Source organism: Pygocentrus nattereri, chromosome 11, assembly GCF_015220715.1.
Source record: "Pygocentrus nattereri isolate fPygNat1 chromosome 11, fPygNat1.pri, whole genome shotgun sequence".
NCBI lineage: Eukaryota > Metazoa > Chordata > Actinopteri > Characiformes > Serrasalmidae > Pygocentrus > Pygocentrus nattereri.
Genome location: NC_051221.1, coordinates 12,226,589 through 12,240,888, shown reverse-complemented (window position 1 = coordinate 12,240,888; position 14,300 = coordinate 12,226,589). Strand labels below are relative to the sequence as shown.

Sequence of the window (14,300 nt, the reverse complement as noted above, 5' to 3'; positions counted from 1 at the left end):
GGGCCCGCCTTTCTCGCTGAGCCCTCTCCTGCTTCCTTCCTTTGGAGCTGCAGCCCTGCTGGCCATCCTTCACGGCTCCTTGCGCCGATTCTGCGAAGGCGGAGCACATGGCGGGTGCCGGGACGTGCTGCGCTCGCGTGAGACGCCGTAAAATATGGAGCGCTTCACGGATTTGCGTGTCATCCTTTCGCAGGGGCCATGCTAATCTTCTCTGTATCGATCCAATTTTAGTATATGTGCTGCCGTAGCGAGCACGCTCCCTCAGCCTGCCTCGCCCCCATATACCCGCCTTGTCCGTGCAAGGCTTCTGCGAGAGGGCAGGTGTCCGAGTCGCGTCGGGCTCCGAGTGCCACATTCCACGGCCATCAAAGACGAGCCCCCTCGCGTTTTGGTCTCAAGGGACACCGTGGTTCTCGCAGGCTTTAGTGATCCCACAATGTGCATGCCTGTCACGCTTTGTCCACGTGCAGATGTGTGCCATATATGTGTGTGAATATGGTTCTAGTTTTATGTAGTGTGGTAGTGAGCGTTGCTCTAATATTCTATCATTATTCTGTTTGCGTGTGAGATGATTAGGAATGTTAATAAAGATGTGAGTTTTTCTTCTTTTTAAGGACTTTCCTGCACCTCACAGGGCGAGAACCCCTGCAGTCGTGCCGATCGGCTGGGAGAGTAAGTGCGGTAGGCCAGAACGCAGACAGGTGGTGCCGGACAGTAGGCCACGGAACCTTTCGCGCCATTTGAAAGAAGTAGAAAACCTTGCGCGACTCGCAACCGAGACACAGGCCACCGGCTGCGCGCGCAGGCCTCGCTGCAGAGACTTGTTCCTTAGTTCTGTTGTTGTAACAAGTTTATCATCAGGGGAGAGCGCGAACGCAGTCCCCCACTACCAGAAATTATGCAGTCGAGATTCCCGCATTTGGGGAATTCGCAAGGGTCAGCACCACCCAAGTGCAATGGTAGAGCCTCACCCTGGGTGAACCACCTTCGTGATCATGGTATCGCCCCTGCCAGGTAAGTATGACTTCCTCGGCCCCTTTGGGCAGGACCCTTGTGAGCGACCTAGACGCAGCATGAGGGTGAAGGGCGGAGCAGGCTTAAGGGCGTACCGGGCCCGCCTTTCTCGCTGAGCCCTCTCCTGCTTCCTTCCTTTGGCGCTGCAGCCCTGCTGGCCATCCTTCACGGCTCCTTGCGCCGATTCTGCGAAAGCGGAGCACATGGCGGGTGCCGGGACGTGCTGCGCTCGCGTGAGACGCCGTAAAATATGGAGCGCTTCACGGATTTGCGTGTCATCCTTTCGCAGGGGCCATGCTAATCTTCTCTGTATCGATCCAATTTTAGTACATGTGCTGCCGTAGCGAGCACGCTCCCTCAGCCTGCCTCGCCCCCATATACCCGCCTTGTCCGTGCAAGGCTTCTGCGAGAGGGCAGGTGTCCGAGTCGCGTCGGGCTCCGAGTGCCACATTCCACGGCCATCAAAGACGAGCCCCCTCGCGTTTTGGTCTCAAGGGACACCGTGGTTCTCGCAGGCTTTAGTGATCCCACAATGTGCATGCCTGTCACGCTTTGTCCACGTGCAGATGTGTGCCATATATGTGTGTGAATATGGTTCTAGTTTTATGTAGTGTGGTAGTGAGCGTTGCTCTAATATTCTATCATTATTCTGTTTGCGTGTGAGATGATTAGGAATGTTAATAAAGATGTGAGTTTTTCTTCTTTTTAAGGACTTTCCTGCACCTCACAGGGCGAGAACCCCTGCAGTCGTGCCGATCGGCTGGGAGAGTAAGTGCGGTAGGCCAGAACGCAGACAGGTGGTGCCGGACAGTAGGCCACGGAACCTTTCGCGCCATTTGAAAGAAGTAGAAAACCTTGCGCGACTCGCAACCGAGACACAGGCCACCGGCTGCGCGCGCAGGCCTCGCTGCAGAGACTTGTTCCTTAGTTCTGTTGTTGTAACAAGTTTATCATCAGGGGAGAGCGCGAACGCAGTCCCCCACTACCAGAAATTATGCAGTCGAGATTCCCGCGTTTGGGGAATATGCAAGGGTCAGCACAACCCAAGTGCAATGGCAGAGCCTCACCCTGGGTGAACCACCTTCGTGATCATGGTATCGCCCCTGCCAGGTAAGTATGACTTCCTCGGCCCCTTTGGGCAGGACCCTTGTGAGCGACCTAGACGCAGCATGAGGGTGAAGGGCGGAGCAGGCTTAAGGGCGTACCGGGCCCGCCTTTCTCGCTGAGCCCTCTCCTGCTTCCTTCCTTTGGAGCTGCAGCCCTGCTGGCCATCCTTCACGGCTCCTTGCGCCGATTCTGCGAAGGCGGAGCACATGGCGGGTGCCGGGACGTGCTGCGCTCGCGTGAGACGCCGTAAAATATGGAGCGCTTCACGGATTTGCGTGTCATCCTTTCGCAGGGGCCATGCTAATCTTCTCTGTATCGATCCAATTTTAGTACATGTGCTGCCGTAGCGAGCACGCTCCCTCAGCCTGCCTCGCCCCCATATACCCGCCTTGTCCGTGCAAGGCTTCTGCGAGAGGGCAGGTGTCCGAGTCGCGTCGGGCTCCGAGTGCCACATTCCACGGCCATCAAAGACGAGCCCCCTCGCGTTTTGGTCTCAAGGGACACCGTGGTTCTCGCAGGCTTTAGTGATCCCACAATGTGCATGCCTGTCACGCTTTGTCCACGTGCAGATGTGTGCCATATATGTGTGTGAATATGGTTCTAGTTTTATGTAGTGTGGTAGTGAGCGTTGCTCTAATATTCTATCATTATTCTGTTTGCGTGTGAGATGATTAGGAATGTTAATAAAGATGTGAGTTTTTCTTCTTTTTAAGGACTTTCCTGCACCTCACAGGGCGAGAACCCCTGCAGTCGTGCCGATCGGCTGGGAGAGTAAGTGCGGTAGGCCAGAACGCAGACAGGTGGTGCCGGACAGTAGGCCACGGAACCTTTCGCGCCATTTGAAAGAAGTAGAAAACCTTGCGCGACTCGCAACCGAGACACAGGCCACCGGCTGCGCGCGCAGGCCTCGCTGCAGAGACTTGTTCCTTAGTTCTGTTGTTGTAACAAGTTTATCATCAGGGGAGAGCGCGAACGCAGTCCCCCACTACCAGAAATTATGCAGTCGAGATTCCCGCGTTTGGGGAATACGCAAGGGTCAGCACCACCCAAGTGCAATGGCAGAGCCTCACCCTGGGTGAACCACCTTCGTGATCATGGTATCGCCCCTGCCAGGTAAGTATGACTTCCTCGGCCCCTTTGGGCAGGACCCTTGTGAGCGACCTAGACGCAGCATGAGGGTGAAGGGCGGAGCAGGCTTAAGGGCGTACCGGGCCCGCCTTTCTCGCTGAGCCCTCTCCTGCTTCCTTCCTTTGGAGCTGCAGCCCTGCTGGCCATCCTTCACGGCTCCTTGCGCCGATTCTGCGAAGGCGGAGCACATGGCGGGTGCCGGGACGTGCTGCGCTCGCGTGAGACGCCGTAAAATATGGAGCGCTTCACGGATTTGCGTGTCATCCTTTCGCAGGGGCCATGCTAATCTTCTCTGTATCGATCCAATTTTAGTATATGTGCTGCCGTAGCGAGCACGCTCCCTCAGCCTGCCTCGCCCCCATATACCCGCCTTGTCCGTGCAAGGCTTCTGCGAGAGGGCAGGTGTCCGAGTCGCGTCGGGCTCCGAGTGCCACATTCCACGGCCATCAAAGACGAGCCCCCTCGCGTTTTGGTCTCAAGGGACACCGTGGTTCTCGCAGGCTTTAGTGATCCCACAATGTGCATGCCTGTCACGCTTTGTCCACGTGCAGATGTGTGCCATATATGTGTGTGAATATGGTTCTAGTTTTATGTAGTGTGGTAGTGAGCGTTGCTCTAATATTCTATCATTATTCTGTTTGCGTGTGAGATGATTAGGAATGTTAATAAAGATGTGAGTTTTTCTTCTTTTTAAGGACTTTCCTGCACCTCACAGGGCGAGAACCCCTGCAGTCGTGCCGATCGGCTGGGAGAGTAAGTGCGGTAGGCCAGAACGCAGACAGGTGGTGCCGGACAGTAGGCCACGGAACCTTTCGCGCCATTTGAAAGAAGTAGAAAACCTTGCGCGACTCGCAACCGAGACACAGGCCACCGGCTGCGCGCGCAGGCCTCGCTGCAGAGACTTGTTCCTTAGCTCTGTTGTTGTAACAAGTTTATCATCAGGGGAGAGCGCGAACGCAGTCCCCCACTACCAGAAATTATGCAGTCGAGATTCCCGCGTTTGGGGAATACGCAAGGGTCAGCACCACCCAAGTGCAATGGCAGAGCCTCACCCTGGGTGAACCACCTTCGTGATCATGGTATCGCCCCTGCCAGGTAAGTATGACTTCCTCGGCCCCTTTGGGCAGGACCCTTGTGAGCGACCTAGACGCAGCATGAGGGTGAAGGGCGGAGCAGGCTTAAGGGCGTACCGGGCCCGCCTTTCTCGCTGAGCCCTCTCCTGCTTCCTTCCTTTGGAGCTGCAGCCCTGCTGGCCATCCTTCACGGCTCCTTGCGCCGATTCTGCGAAGGCGGAGCACATGGCGGGTGCCGGGATGTGCTGTGCTTGCGTGAGACGCCGTAAAATATGGAGCGCTTCACGGATTTGCGTGTCATCCTTTCGCAGGGGCCATGCTAATCTTCTCTGTATCGATCCAATTTTAGTATATGTGCTGCCGTAGCGAGCACGCTCCCTCAGCCTGCCTCGCCCCCATATACCCGCCTTGTCCGTGCAAGGCTTCTGCGAGAGGGCAGGTGTCCGAGTCGCGTCGGGCTCCGAGTGCCACATTCCACGGCCATCAAAGACGAGCCCCCTCGCGTTTTGGTCTCAAGGGACACCGTGGTTCTCGCAGGCTTTAGTGATCCCACAATGTGCATGCCTGTCACGCTTTGTCCACGTGCAGATGTGTGCCATATATGTGTGTGAATATGGTTCTAGTTTTATGTAGTGTGGTAGTGAGCGTTGCTCTAATATTCTATCATTATTCTGTTTGCGTGTGAGATGATTAGGAATGTTAATAAAGATGTGAGTTTTTCTTCTTTTTAAGGACTTTCCTGCACCTCACAGGGCGAGAACCCCTGCAGTCGTGCCGATCGGCTGGGAGAGTAAGTGCGGTAGGCCAGAACGCAGACAGGTGGTGCCGGACAGTAGGCCACGGAACCTTTCGCGCCATTTGAAAGAAGTAGAAAACCTTGCGCGACTCGCAACCGAGACACAGGCCACCGGCTGCGCGCGCAGGCCTCGCTGCAGAGACTTGTTCCTTAGCTCTGTTGTTGTAACAAGTTTATCATCAGGGGAGAGCGCGAATGCAGTCCCCCACTACCAGAAATTATGCAGTCGAGATTCCCGCGTTTGGGGAATACGCAAGGGTCAGCACCACCCAAGTGCAATGGCAGAGCCTCACCCTGGGTGAACCACCTTCGTGATCATGGTATCGCCCCTGCCAGGTAAGTATGACTTCCTCGGCCCCTTTGGGCAGGACCCTTGTGAGCGACCTAGACGCAGCATGAGGGTGAAGGGCGGAGCAGGCTTAAGGGCGTACCGGGCCCGCCTTTCTCGCTGAGCCCTCTCCTGCTTCCTTCCTTTGGAGCTGCAGCCCTGCTGGCCATCCTTCACGGCTCCTTGCGCCGATTCTGCGAAGGCGGAGCACATGGCGGGTGCCGGGACGTGCTGCGCTCGCGTGAGACGCCGTAAAATATGGAGCGCTTCACGGATTTGCGTGTCATCCTTTCGCAGGGGCCATGCTAATCTTCTCTGTATCGATCCAATTTTAGTATATGTGCTGCCGTAGCGAGCACGCTCCCTCAGCCTGCCTCGCCCCCATATACCCGCCTTGTCCGTGCAAGGCTTCTGCGAGAGGGCAGGTGTCCGAGTCGCGTCGGGCTCCGAGTGCCACATTCCACGGCCATCAAAGACGAGCCCCCTCGCGTTTTGGTCTCAAGGGACACCGTGGTTCTCGCAGGCTTTAGTGATCCCACAATGTGCATGCCTGTCACGCTTTGTCCACGTGCAGATGTGTGCCATATATGTGTGTGAATATGGTTCTAGTTTTATGTAGTGTGGTAGTGAGCGTTGCTCTAATATTCTATCATTATTCTGTTTGCGTGTGAGATGATTAGGAATGTTAATAAAGATGTGAGTTTTTCTTCTTTTTAAGGACTTTCCTGCACCTCACAGGGCGAGAACCCCTGCAGTCGTGCCGATCGGCTGGGAGAGTAAGTGCGGTAGGCCAGAACGCAGACAGGTGGTGCCGGACAGTAGGCCACGGAACCTTTCGCGCCATTTGAAAGAAGTAGAAAACCTTGCGCGACTCGCAACCGAGACACAGGCCACCGGCTGCGCGCGCAGGCCTCGCTGCAGAGACTTGTTCCTTAGTTCTGTTGTTGTAACAAGTTTATCATCAGGGGAGAGCGCGAACGCAGTCCCCCACTACCAGAAATTATGCAGTCGAGATTCCCGCGTTTGGGGAATACGCAAGGGTCAGCACCACCCAAGTGCAATGGCAGAGCCTCACCCTGGGTGAACCACCTTCGTGATCATGGTATCGCCCCTGCCAGGTAAGTATGACTTCCTCGGCCCCTTTGGGCAGGACCCTTGTGAGCGACCTAGACGCAGCATGAGGGTGAAGGGCGGAGCAGGCTTAAGGGCGTACCGGGCCCGCCTTTCTCGCTGAGCCCTCTCCTGCTTCCTTCCTTTGGAGCTGCAGCCCTGCTGGCCATCCTTCACGGCTCCTTGCGCCGATTCTGCGAAGGCGGAGCACATGGCGGGTGCCGGGACGTGCTGCGCTCGCGTGAGACGCCGTAAAATATGGAGCGCTTCACGGATTTGCGTGTCATCCTTTCGCAGGGGCCATGCTAATCTTCTCTGTATCGATCCAATTTTAGTACATGTGCTGCCGTAGCGAGCACGCTCCCTCAGCCTGCCTCGCCCCCATATACCCGCCTTGTCCGTGCAAGGCTTCTGCGAGAGGGCAGGTGTCCGAGTCGCGTCGGGCTCCGAGTGCCACATTCCACGGCCATCAAAGACGAGCCCCCTCGCGTTTTGGTCTCAAGGGACACCGTGGTTCTCGCAGGCTTTAGTGATCCCACAATGTGCATGCCTGTCACGCTTTGTCCACGTGCAGATGTGTGCCATATATGTGTGTGAATATGGTTCTAGTTTTATGTAGTGTGGTAGTGAGCGTTGCTCTAATATTCTATCATTATTCTGTTTGCGTGTGAGATGATTAGGAATGTTAATAAAGATGTGAGTTTTTCTTCTTTTTAAGGACTTTCCTGCACCTCACAGGGCGAGAACCCCTGCAGTCGTGCCGATCGGCTGGGAGAGTAAGTGCGGTAGGCCAGAACGCAGACAGGTGGTGCCGGACAGTAGGCCACGGAACCTTTCGCGCCATTTGAAAGAAGTAGAAAACCTTGCGCGACTCGCAACCGAGACACAGGCCACCGGCTGCGCGCGCAGGCCTCGCTGCAGAGACTTGTTCCTTAGCTCTGTTGTTGTAACAAGTTTATCATCAGGGGAGAGCGCGAACGCAGTCCCCCACTACCAGAAATTATGCAGTCGAGATTCCCGCGTTTGGGGAATTCGCAAGGGTCAGCACCACCCAAGTGCAATGGCAGAGCCTCACCCTGGGTGAACCACCTTCGTGATCATGGTATCGCCCCTGCCAGGTAAGTATGACTTCCTCGGCCCCTTTGGGCAGGACCCTTGTGAGCGACCTAGACGCAGCATGAGGGTGAAGGGCGGAGCAGGCTTAAGGGCGTACCGGGCCCGCCTTTCTCGCTGAGCCCTCTCCTGCTTCCTTCCTTTGGCGCTGCAGCCCTGCTGGCCATCCTTCACGGCTCCTTGCGCCGATTCTGCGAAGGCGGAGCACATGGCGGGTGCCGGGACGTGCTGCGCTCGCGTGAGACGCCGTAAAATATGGAGCGCTTCACGGATTTGCGTGTCATCCTTTCGCAGGGGCCATGCTAATCTTCTCTGTATCGATCCAATTTTAGTACATGTGCTGCCGTAGCGAGCACGCTCCCTCAGCCTGCCTCGCCCCCATATACCCGCCTTGTCCGTGCAAGGCTTCTGCGAGAGGGCAGGTGTCCGAGTCGCGTCGGGCTCCGAGTGCCACATTCCACGGCCATCAAAGACGAGCCCCCTCGCGTTTTGGTCTCAAGGGACACCGTGGTTCTCGCAGGCTTTAGTGATCCCACAATGTGCATGCCTGTCACGCTTTGTCCACGTGCAGATGTGTGCCATATATGTGTGTGAATATGGTTCTAGTTTTATGTAGTGTGGTAGTGAGCGTTGCTCTAATATTCTATCATTATTCTGTTTGCGTGTGAGATGATTAGGAATGTTAATAAAGATGTGAGTTTTTCTTCTTTTTAAGGACTTTCCTGCACCTCACAGGGCGAGAACCCCTGCAGTCGTGCCGATCGGCTGGGAGAGTAAGTGCGGTAGGCCAGAACGCAGACAGGTGGTGCCGGACAGTAGGCCACGGAACCTTTCGCGCCATTTGAAAGAAGTAGAAAACCTTGCGCGACTCGCAACCGAGACACAGGCCACCGGCTGCGCGCGCAGGCCTCGCTGCAGAGACTTGTTCCTTAGTTCTGTTGTTGTAACAAGTTTATCATCAGGGGAGAGCGCGAACGCAGTCCCCCACTACCAGAAATTATGCAGTCGAGATTCCCGCGTTTGGGGAATACGCAAGGGTCAGCACCACCCAAGTGCAATGGCAGAGCCTCACCCTGGGTGAACCACCTTCGTGATCATGGTATCGCCCCTGCCAGGTAAGTATGACTTCCTCGGCCCCTTTGGGCAGGACCCTTGTGAGCGACCTAGACGCAGCATGAGGGTGAAGGGCGGAGCAGGCTTAAGGGCGTACCGGGCCCGCCTTTCTCGCTGAGCCCTCTCCTGCTTCCTTCCTTTGGAGCTGCAGCCCTGCTGGCCATCCTTCACGGCTCCTTGCGCCGATTCTGCGAAGGCGGAGCACATGGCGGGTGCCGGGACGTGCTGCGCTCGCGTGAGACGCCGTAAAATATGGAGCGCTTCACGGATTTGCGTGTCATCCTTTCGCAGGGGCCATGCTAATCTTCTCTGTATCGATCCAATTTTAGTATATGTGCTGCCGTAGCGAGCACGCTCCCTCAGCCTGCCTCGCCCCCATATACCCGCCTTGTCCGTGCAAGGCTTCTGCGAGAGGGCAGGTGTCCGAGTCGCGTCGGGCTCCGAGTGCCACATTCCACGGCCATCAAAGACGAGCCCCCTCGCGTTTTGGTCTCAAGGGACACCGTGGTTCTCGCAGGCTTTAGTGATCCCACAATGTGCATGCCTGTCACGCTTTGTCCACGTGCAGATGTGTGCCATATATGTGTGTGAATATGGTTCTAGTTTTATGTAGTGTGGTAGTGAGCGTTGCTCTAATATTCTATCATTATTCTGTTTGCGTGTGAGATGATTAGGAATGTTAATAAAGATGTGAGTTTTTCTTCTTTTTAAGGACTTTCCTGCACCTCACAGGGCGAGAACCCCTGCAGTCGTGCCGATCGGCTGGGAGAGTAAGTGCGGTAGGCCAGAACGCAGACAGGTGGTGCCGGACAGTAGGCCACGGAACCTTTCGCGCCATTTGAAAGAAGTAGAAAACCTTGCGCGACTCGCAACCGAGACACAGGCCACCGGCTGCGCGCGCAGGCCTCGCTGCAGAGACTTGTTCCTTAGTTCTGTTGTTGTAACAAGTTTATCATCAGGGGAGAGCGCGAACGCAGTCCCCCACTACCAGAAATTATGCAGTCGAGATTCCCGCGTGTGGGGAATTCGCAAGGGTCAGCACCACCCAAGTGCAATGGCAGAGCCTCACCCTGGGTGAACCACCTTCGTGATCATGGTATCGCCCCTGCCAGGTAAGTATGACTTCCTCGGCCCCTTTGGGCAGGACCCTTGTGAGCGACCTAGACGCAGCATGAGGGTGAAGGGCGGAGCAGGCTTAAGGGCGTACCGGGCCCGCCTTTCTCGCTGAGCCCTCTCCTGCTTCCTTCCTTTGGAGCTGCAGCCCTGCTGGCCATCCTTCACGGCTCCTTGCGCCGATTCTGCGAAGGCGGAGCACATGGCGGGTGCCGGGACGTGCTGCGCTCGCGTGAGACGCCGTAAAATATGGAGCGCTTCACGGATTTGCGTGTCATCCTTTCGCAGGGGCCATGCTAATCTTCTCTGTATCGATCCAATTTTAGTATATGTGCTGCCGTAGCGAGCACGCTCCCTCAGCCTGCCTCGCCCCCATATACCCGCCTTGTCCGTGCAAGGCTTCTGCGAGAGGGCAGGTGTCCGAGTCGCGTCGGGCTCCGAGTGCCACATTCCACGGCCATCAAAGACGAGCCCCCTCGCGTTTTGGTCTCAAGGGACACCGTGGTTCTCGCAGGCTTTAGTGATCCCACAATGTGCATGCCTGTCACGCTTTGTCCACGTGCAGATGTGTGCCATATATGTGTGTGAATATGGTTCTAGTTTTATGTAGTGTGGTAGTGAGCGTTGCTCTAATATTCTATCATTATTCTGTTTGCGTGTGAGATGATTAGGAATGTTAATAAAGATGTGAGTTTTTCTTCTTTTTAAGGACTTTCCTGCACCTCACAGGGCGAGAACCCCTGCAGTCGTGCCGATCGGCTGGGAGAGTAAGTGCGGTAGGCCAGAACGCAGACAGGTGGTGCCGGACAGTAGGCCACGGAACCTTTCGCGCCATTTGAAAGAAGTAGAAAACCTTGCGCGACTCGCAACCGAGACACAGGCCACCGGCTGCGCGCGCAGGCCTCGCTGCAGAGACTTGTTCCTTAGTTCTGTTGTTGTAACAAGTTTATCATCAGGGGAGAGCGCGAACGCAGTCCCCCACTACCAGAAATTATGCAGTCGAGATTCCCGCATTTGGGGAATTCGCAAGGGTCAGCACCACCCAAGTGCAATGGCAGAGCCTCACCCTGGGTGAACCACCTTCGTGATCATGGTATCGCCCCTGCCAGGTAAGTATGACTTCCTCGGCCCCTTTGGGCAGGACCCTTGTGAGCGACCTAGACGCAGCATGAGGGTGAAGGGCGGAGCAGGCTTAAGGGCGTACCGGGCCCGCCTTTCTCGCTGAGCCCTCTCCTGCTTCCTTCCTTTGGAGCTGCAGCCCTGCTGGCCATCCTTCACGGCTCCTTGCGCCGATTCTGCGAAGGCGGAGCACATGGCGGGTGCCGGGACGTGCTGCGCTCGCGTGAGACGCCGTAAAATATGGAGCGCTTCACGGATTTGCGTGTCATCCTTTCGCAGGGGCCATGCTAATCTTCTCTGTATCGATCCAATTTTAGTATATGTGCTGCCGTAGCGAGCACGCTCCCTCAGCCTGCCTCGCCCCCATATACCCGCCTTGTCCGTGCAAGGCTTCTGCGAGAGGGCAGGTGTCCGAGTCGCGTCGGGCTCCGAGTGCCACATTCCACGGCCATCAAAGACGAGCCCCCTCGCGTTTTGGTCTCAAGGGACACCGTGGTTCTCGCAGGCTTTAGTGATCCCACAATGTGCATGCCTGTCACGCTTTGTCCACGTGCATGTGACACTGGTGAGCCACAAGAAATTATCCGACTACGCCACCTGGGAAATTAGAGTCCCAGGAACTCTTGTTAATTAAAAAAACACCAGCTTTGTATTAGGTCCTTTGGGTAACCGGGGGTGAGCAGCAATGAGTAACCACAAACTTTCCCAATCAACACAATTTATTCAACTTCCATTCGATAACAACAAAATCAGGGTTAATCCAGAGCAGATTGGCATAAGGAGCAAAAGAAAAAAAACCCAAACACTTTATTCCTGGACCGTATTTCTAAAACTAAGCTGCAGCTCCACTCTAAAATCCCACCCAATTTACGTACTACACACAGGCCACTTGACCCCAACAAGATACCTAAACACAATAGCAAAACCAAAAAAAAACACCATGAAATCAAAAACACAGCAGCAAACCCAAAACACAGCAACAAAACCAAAAAAACAACTGAATTCGACACAGCGTAATCCCAACCCTCACATTTAAACCCCCACATAAAATCCCGATCCTCATTTAATTAGGGAAAGGTAAAAGCAACACCAGTTGGCAAGCAGCAGTCCATGAGGCGGCAATGGCGGACGGATCACAGCTTCCACGCTGAGGTTCCTCCTCACCCACGCTGGCTCTACGTGACGCTCAAGCACGAGGCAGCTGCGGCAAAAGAGATAGCAGCAGTATTCTGGCCACACAGCAAACAATAACTTCCACTCAATTCTTTCTGGGCCAATTCCGCACCCTTAGCACTCAATATGGACACTTTTCCACCCGTAAAAGAGATATACTCACGATTTGCCTGGGAGTCGGGAAACCCAAACCCCCAGTGCGAGTACTCCAAGCCTGGGTGGAAAGTCCAAAGACGGCAGCCTCGCTCCCGCTTCCGTGCAGACTCCGCTCAGCAACTTCTCCTGGTAACCGCTCGTCGACCCCAGCGTACCAAACACTGTCACCGCTGCCAGATCCCAGCCTCGCCTTTATTCGCCGTCCGTGCTGTGTTTGCCGTGTCCTCGCTTCCCACCGCCCCACGCTCTCTCTCTGTCCCTATCTGTCTCTGTGTCTGTCTGTCTCTGGCTGTCTGTCTCTAACGCAGCAGCTCCGGTTAAAACCGGAAAACAGTCATTGGTCCAGCCCCCCAACAATCCCCATAGGCTGCGCCATCACAACAGCAAACAACGATTGGTCCACTCACCCGCCAGTCAATGGCGCTTCCAGGGAGATCACCTGCTGTCAATCCTGGGTAATCAGAGATCCTGAAACCACCTTTCAAAATAAAAGTCCCACAACACAACCAATACAAAAAAGGAATACAAAAAAAAAGAAAAAAAGACTAATTTTCACCGTCTGTCATGCAGATGTGTGCCATATATGTGTGTGAATATGGTTCTAGTTTTATGTAGTGTGGTAGTGAGCATTGCTCTAATATTCTATCATTATTCTGTTTGCATGTGAGATGATTAGGAATGTTAATAAAGATGTGAGTTTTTCTTCTTTTTAAGGACTTTCCTGCACCTCACAGGGCGAGAACCCCTGCAGTCGTGCCGATCGGCTGGGAGAGTAAGTGCGGTAGGCCAGAACGCAGACAGGTGGTGCCGGACAGTAGGCCACGGAACCTTTCGCGCCATTTGAAAGAAGTAGAAAACCTTGCGCGACTCGCAACCGAGACACAGGCCACCGGCTGCGCGCGCAGGCCTCGCTGCAGAGACTTGTTCCTTAGTTCTGTTGTTGTAACAAGTTTATCATCAGGGGAGAGCGCGAACGCAGTCCCCCACTACCAGAAATTATGCAGTCGAGATTCCCGCGTTTGGGGAATACGCAAGGGTCAGCACCACCCAAGTGCAATGGTAGAGCCTCACCCTGGGTGAACCACCTTCGTGATCATGGTATCGCACCTGCCAGATAAAAGCATGACTTCCTCGGCCCCTTTGGGCAGGACCCTTGTGAGCGACCTAGACGCAGCATGAGGGTGAAGGGCGGAGCAGGCTTAAGGGCGTACCGGGCCCGCCTTTCTCGCTGAGCCCTCTCCTGCTTCCTTCCTTTGGAGCTGCAGCCCTGCTGGCCATCCTTCACGGCTCCTTGCGCCGATTCTGCGAAGGCGGAGCACATGGCGGGTGCCGGGATGTGCTGTGCTTGCGTGAGACGCCGTAAAATATGGAGCGCTTCACGGATTTGCGTGTCATCCTTTCGCAGGGGCCATGCTAATCTTCTCTTTATCGATCCAATTTTAGTATATGTGCTGCCGTAGCGAGCACGCTCCCTCAGCCTGCCTCGCCCCCATATACCCGCCTTGTCCGTGCAAGGCTTCTGCGAGAGGGCAGGTGTCCGAGTCGCGTCGGGCTCCGAGTGCCACATTCCACGGCCATCAAAGACGAGCCCCCTCGCGTTTTGGTCTCAAGGGACACCGTGGTTCTCGCAGGCTTTAGTGATCCCACAATGTGCATGCCTGTCACGCTTTGTCCACGTGCAGATGTGTGCCATATATGTGTGTGAATATGGTTCTAGTTTTATGTAGTGTGGTAGTGAGCGTTGCTCTAATATTCTATCATTATTCTGTTTGCGTGTGAGATGATTAGGAATGTTAATAAAGATGTGAGTTTTTCTTCTTTTTAAGGACTTTCCTGCACCTCACAGGGCGAGAACCCCTGCAGTCGTGCCGATCGGCTGGGAGAGTAAGTGCGGTAGGCCAGAACGCAGACAGGTGGTGCCGGACAGTAGGCCACGGAACCTTTCGCGCCATTTGAA

The 14,300-nt window shown here is 55.1% G+C and overlaps 23 non-coding genes across 23 annotated transcripts; all 23 read right to left on the bottom strand.

Annotated features, from left to right (window-relative positions):
- Positions 1 to 148: 148 nt before the first annotated feature.
- Positions 149 to 255, bottom strand: LOC119264472. The gene has a single exon (XR_005131045.1). It is a non-coding gene; the product is annotated as a U6 spliceosomal RNA (small nuclear RNA).
- Positions 256 to 858: 603 nt separating this feature from the next.
- Positions 859 to 1,022, bottom strand: LOC119264524. Its single transcript, XR_005131096.1, has one exon. It is a non-coding gene; the product is annotated as a U1 spliceosomal RNA (small nuclear RNA).
- A 236-nt stretch (positions 1,023 to 1,258) lies between these two features.
- On the bottom strand, positions 1,259 to 1,365 carry LOC119264491. Its single transcript, XR_005131063.1, has one exon. It is a non-coding gene; the product is annotated as a U6 spliceosomal RNA (small nuclear RNA).
- Positions 1,366 to 1,968: 603 nt separating this feature from the next.
- LOC119264534 lies at positions 1,969 to 2,132 on the bottom strand. Its single transcript, XR_005131106.1, has one exon. It is a non-coding gene; the product is annotated as a U1 spliceosomal RNA (small nuclear RNA).
- Positions 2,133 to 2,368: 236 nt separating this feature from the next.
- LOC119264490 lies at positions 2,369 to 2,475 on the bottom strand. The gene has a single exon (XR_005131062.1). It is a non-coding gene; the product is annotated as a U6 spliceosomal RNA (small nuclear RNA).
- Positions 2,476 to 3,078: 603 nt separating this feature from the next.
- LOC119264530 lies at positions 3,079 to 3,242 on the bottom strand. Its single transcript, XR_005131101.1, has one exon. It is a non-coding gene; the product is annotated as a U1 spliceosomal RNA (small nuclear RNA).
- A 236-nt stretch (positions 3,243 to 3,478) lies between these two features.
- LOC119264471 lies at positions 3,479 to 3,585 on the bottom strand. Its single transcript, XR_005131044.1, has one exon. It is a non-coding gene; the product is annotated as a U6 spliceosomal RNA (small nuclear RNA).
- A 603-nt stretch (positions 3,586 to 4,188) lies between these two features.
- LOC119264529 lies at positions 4,189 to 4,352 on the bottom strand. The gene has a single exon (XR_005131100.1). It is a non-coding gene; the product is annotated as a U1 spliceosomal RNA (small nuclear RNA).
- A 236-nt stretch (positions 4,353 to 4,588) lies between these two features.
- On the bottom strand, positions 4,589 to 4,695 carry LOC119264469. Its single transcript, XR_005131042.1, has one exon. It is a non-coding gene; the product is annotated as a U6 spliceosomal RNA (small nuclear RNA).
- A 603-nt stretch (positions 4,696 to 5,298) lies between these two features.
- On the bottom strand, positions 5,299 to 5,462 carry LOC119264533. Its single transcript, XR_005131105.1, has one exon. It is a non-coding gene; the product is annotated as a U1 spliceosomal RNA (small nuclear RNA).
- A 236-nt stretch (positions 5,463 to 5,698) lies between these two features.
- On the bottom strand, positions 5,699 to 5,805 carry LOC119264468. Its single transcript, XR_005131041.1, has one exon. It is a non-coding gene; the product is annotated as a U6 spliceosomal RNA (small nuclear RNA).
- Positions 5,806 to 6,408: 603 nt separating this feature from the next.
- LOC119264527 lies at positions 6,409 to 6,572 on the bottom strand. Its single transcript, XR_005131099.1, has one exon. It is a non-coding gene; the product is annotated as a U1 spliceosomal RNA (small nuclear RNA).
- A 236-nt stretch (positions 6,573 to 6,808) lies between these two features.
- On the bottom strand, positions 6,809 to 6,915 carry LOC119264489. Its single transcript, XR_005131061.1, has one exon. It is a non-coding gene; the product is annotated as a U6 spliceosomal RNA (small nuclear RNA).
- Positions 6,916 to 7,518: 603 nt separating this feature from the next.
- On the bottom strand, positions 7,519 to 7,682 carry LOC119264494. The gene has a single exon (XR_005131066.1). It is a non-coding gene; the product is annotated as a U1 spliceosomal RNA (small nuclear RNA).
- A 236-nt stretch (positions 7,683 to 7,918) lies between these two features.
- Positions 7,919 to 8,025, bottom strand: LOC119264488. Its single transcript, XR_005131059.1, has one exon. It is a non-coding gene; the product is annotated as a U6 spliceosomal RNA (small nuclear RNA).
- A 603-nt stretch (positions 8,026 to 8,628) lies between these two features.
- Positions 8,629 to 8,792, bottom strand: LOC119264526. Its single transcript, XR_005131098.1, has one exon. It is a non-coding gene; the product is annotated as a U1 spliceosomal RNA (small nuclear RNA).
- A 236-nt stretch (positions 8,793 to 9,028) lies between these two features.
- On the bottom strand, positions 9,029 to 9,135 carry LOC119264467. Its single transcript, XR_005131040.1, has one exon. It is a non-coding gene; the product is annotated as a U6 spliceosomal RNA (small nuclear RNA).
- Positions 9,136 to 9,738: 603 nt separating this feature from the next.
- LOC119264525 lies at positions 9,739 to 9,902 on the bottom strand. Its single transcript, XR_005131097.1, has one exon. It is a non-coding gene; the product is annotated as a U1 spliceosomal RNA (small nuclear RNA).
- Positions 9,903 to 10,138: 236 nt separating this feature from the next.
- On the bottom strand, positions 10,139 to 10,245 carry LOC119264466. The gene has a single exon (XR_005131038.1). It is a non-coding gene; the product is annotated as a U6 spliceosomal RNA (small nuclear RNA).
- Positions 10,246 to 10,848: 603 nt separating this feature from the next.
- Positions 10,849 to 11,012, bottom strand: LOC119264520. The gene has a single exon (XR_005131091.1). It is a non-coding gene; the product is annotated as a U1 spliceosomal RNA (small nuclear RNA).
- A 236-nt stretch (positions 11,013 to 11,248) lies between these two features.
- Positions 11,249 to 11,355, bottom strand: LOC119264465. The gene has a single exon (XR_005131037.1). It is a non-coding gene; the product is annotated as a U6 spliceosomal RNA (small nuclear RNA).
- A 1,946-nt stretch (positions 11,356 to 13,301) lies between these two features.
- LOC119264538 lies at positions 13,302 to 13,467 on the bottom strand. Its single transcript, XR_005131110.1, has one exon. It is a non-coding gene; the product is annotated as a U1 spliceosomal RNA (small nuclear RNA).
- A 236-nt stretch (positions 13,468 to 13,703) lies between these two features.
- Positions 13,704 to 13,810, bottom strand: LOC119264500. Its single transcript, XR_005131072.1, has one exon. It is a non-coding gene; the product is annotated as a U6 spliceosomal RNA (small nuclear RNA).
- Positions 13,811 to 14,300: the final 490 nt, after the last annotated feature.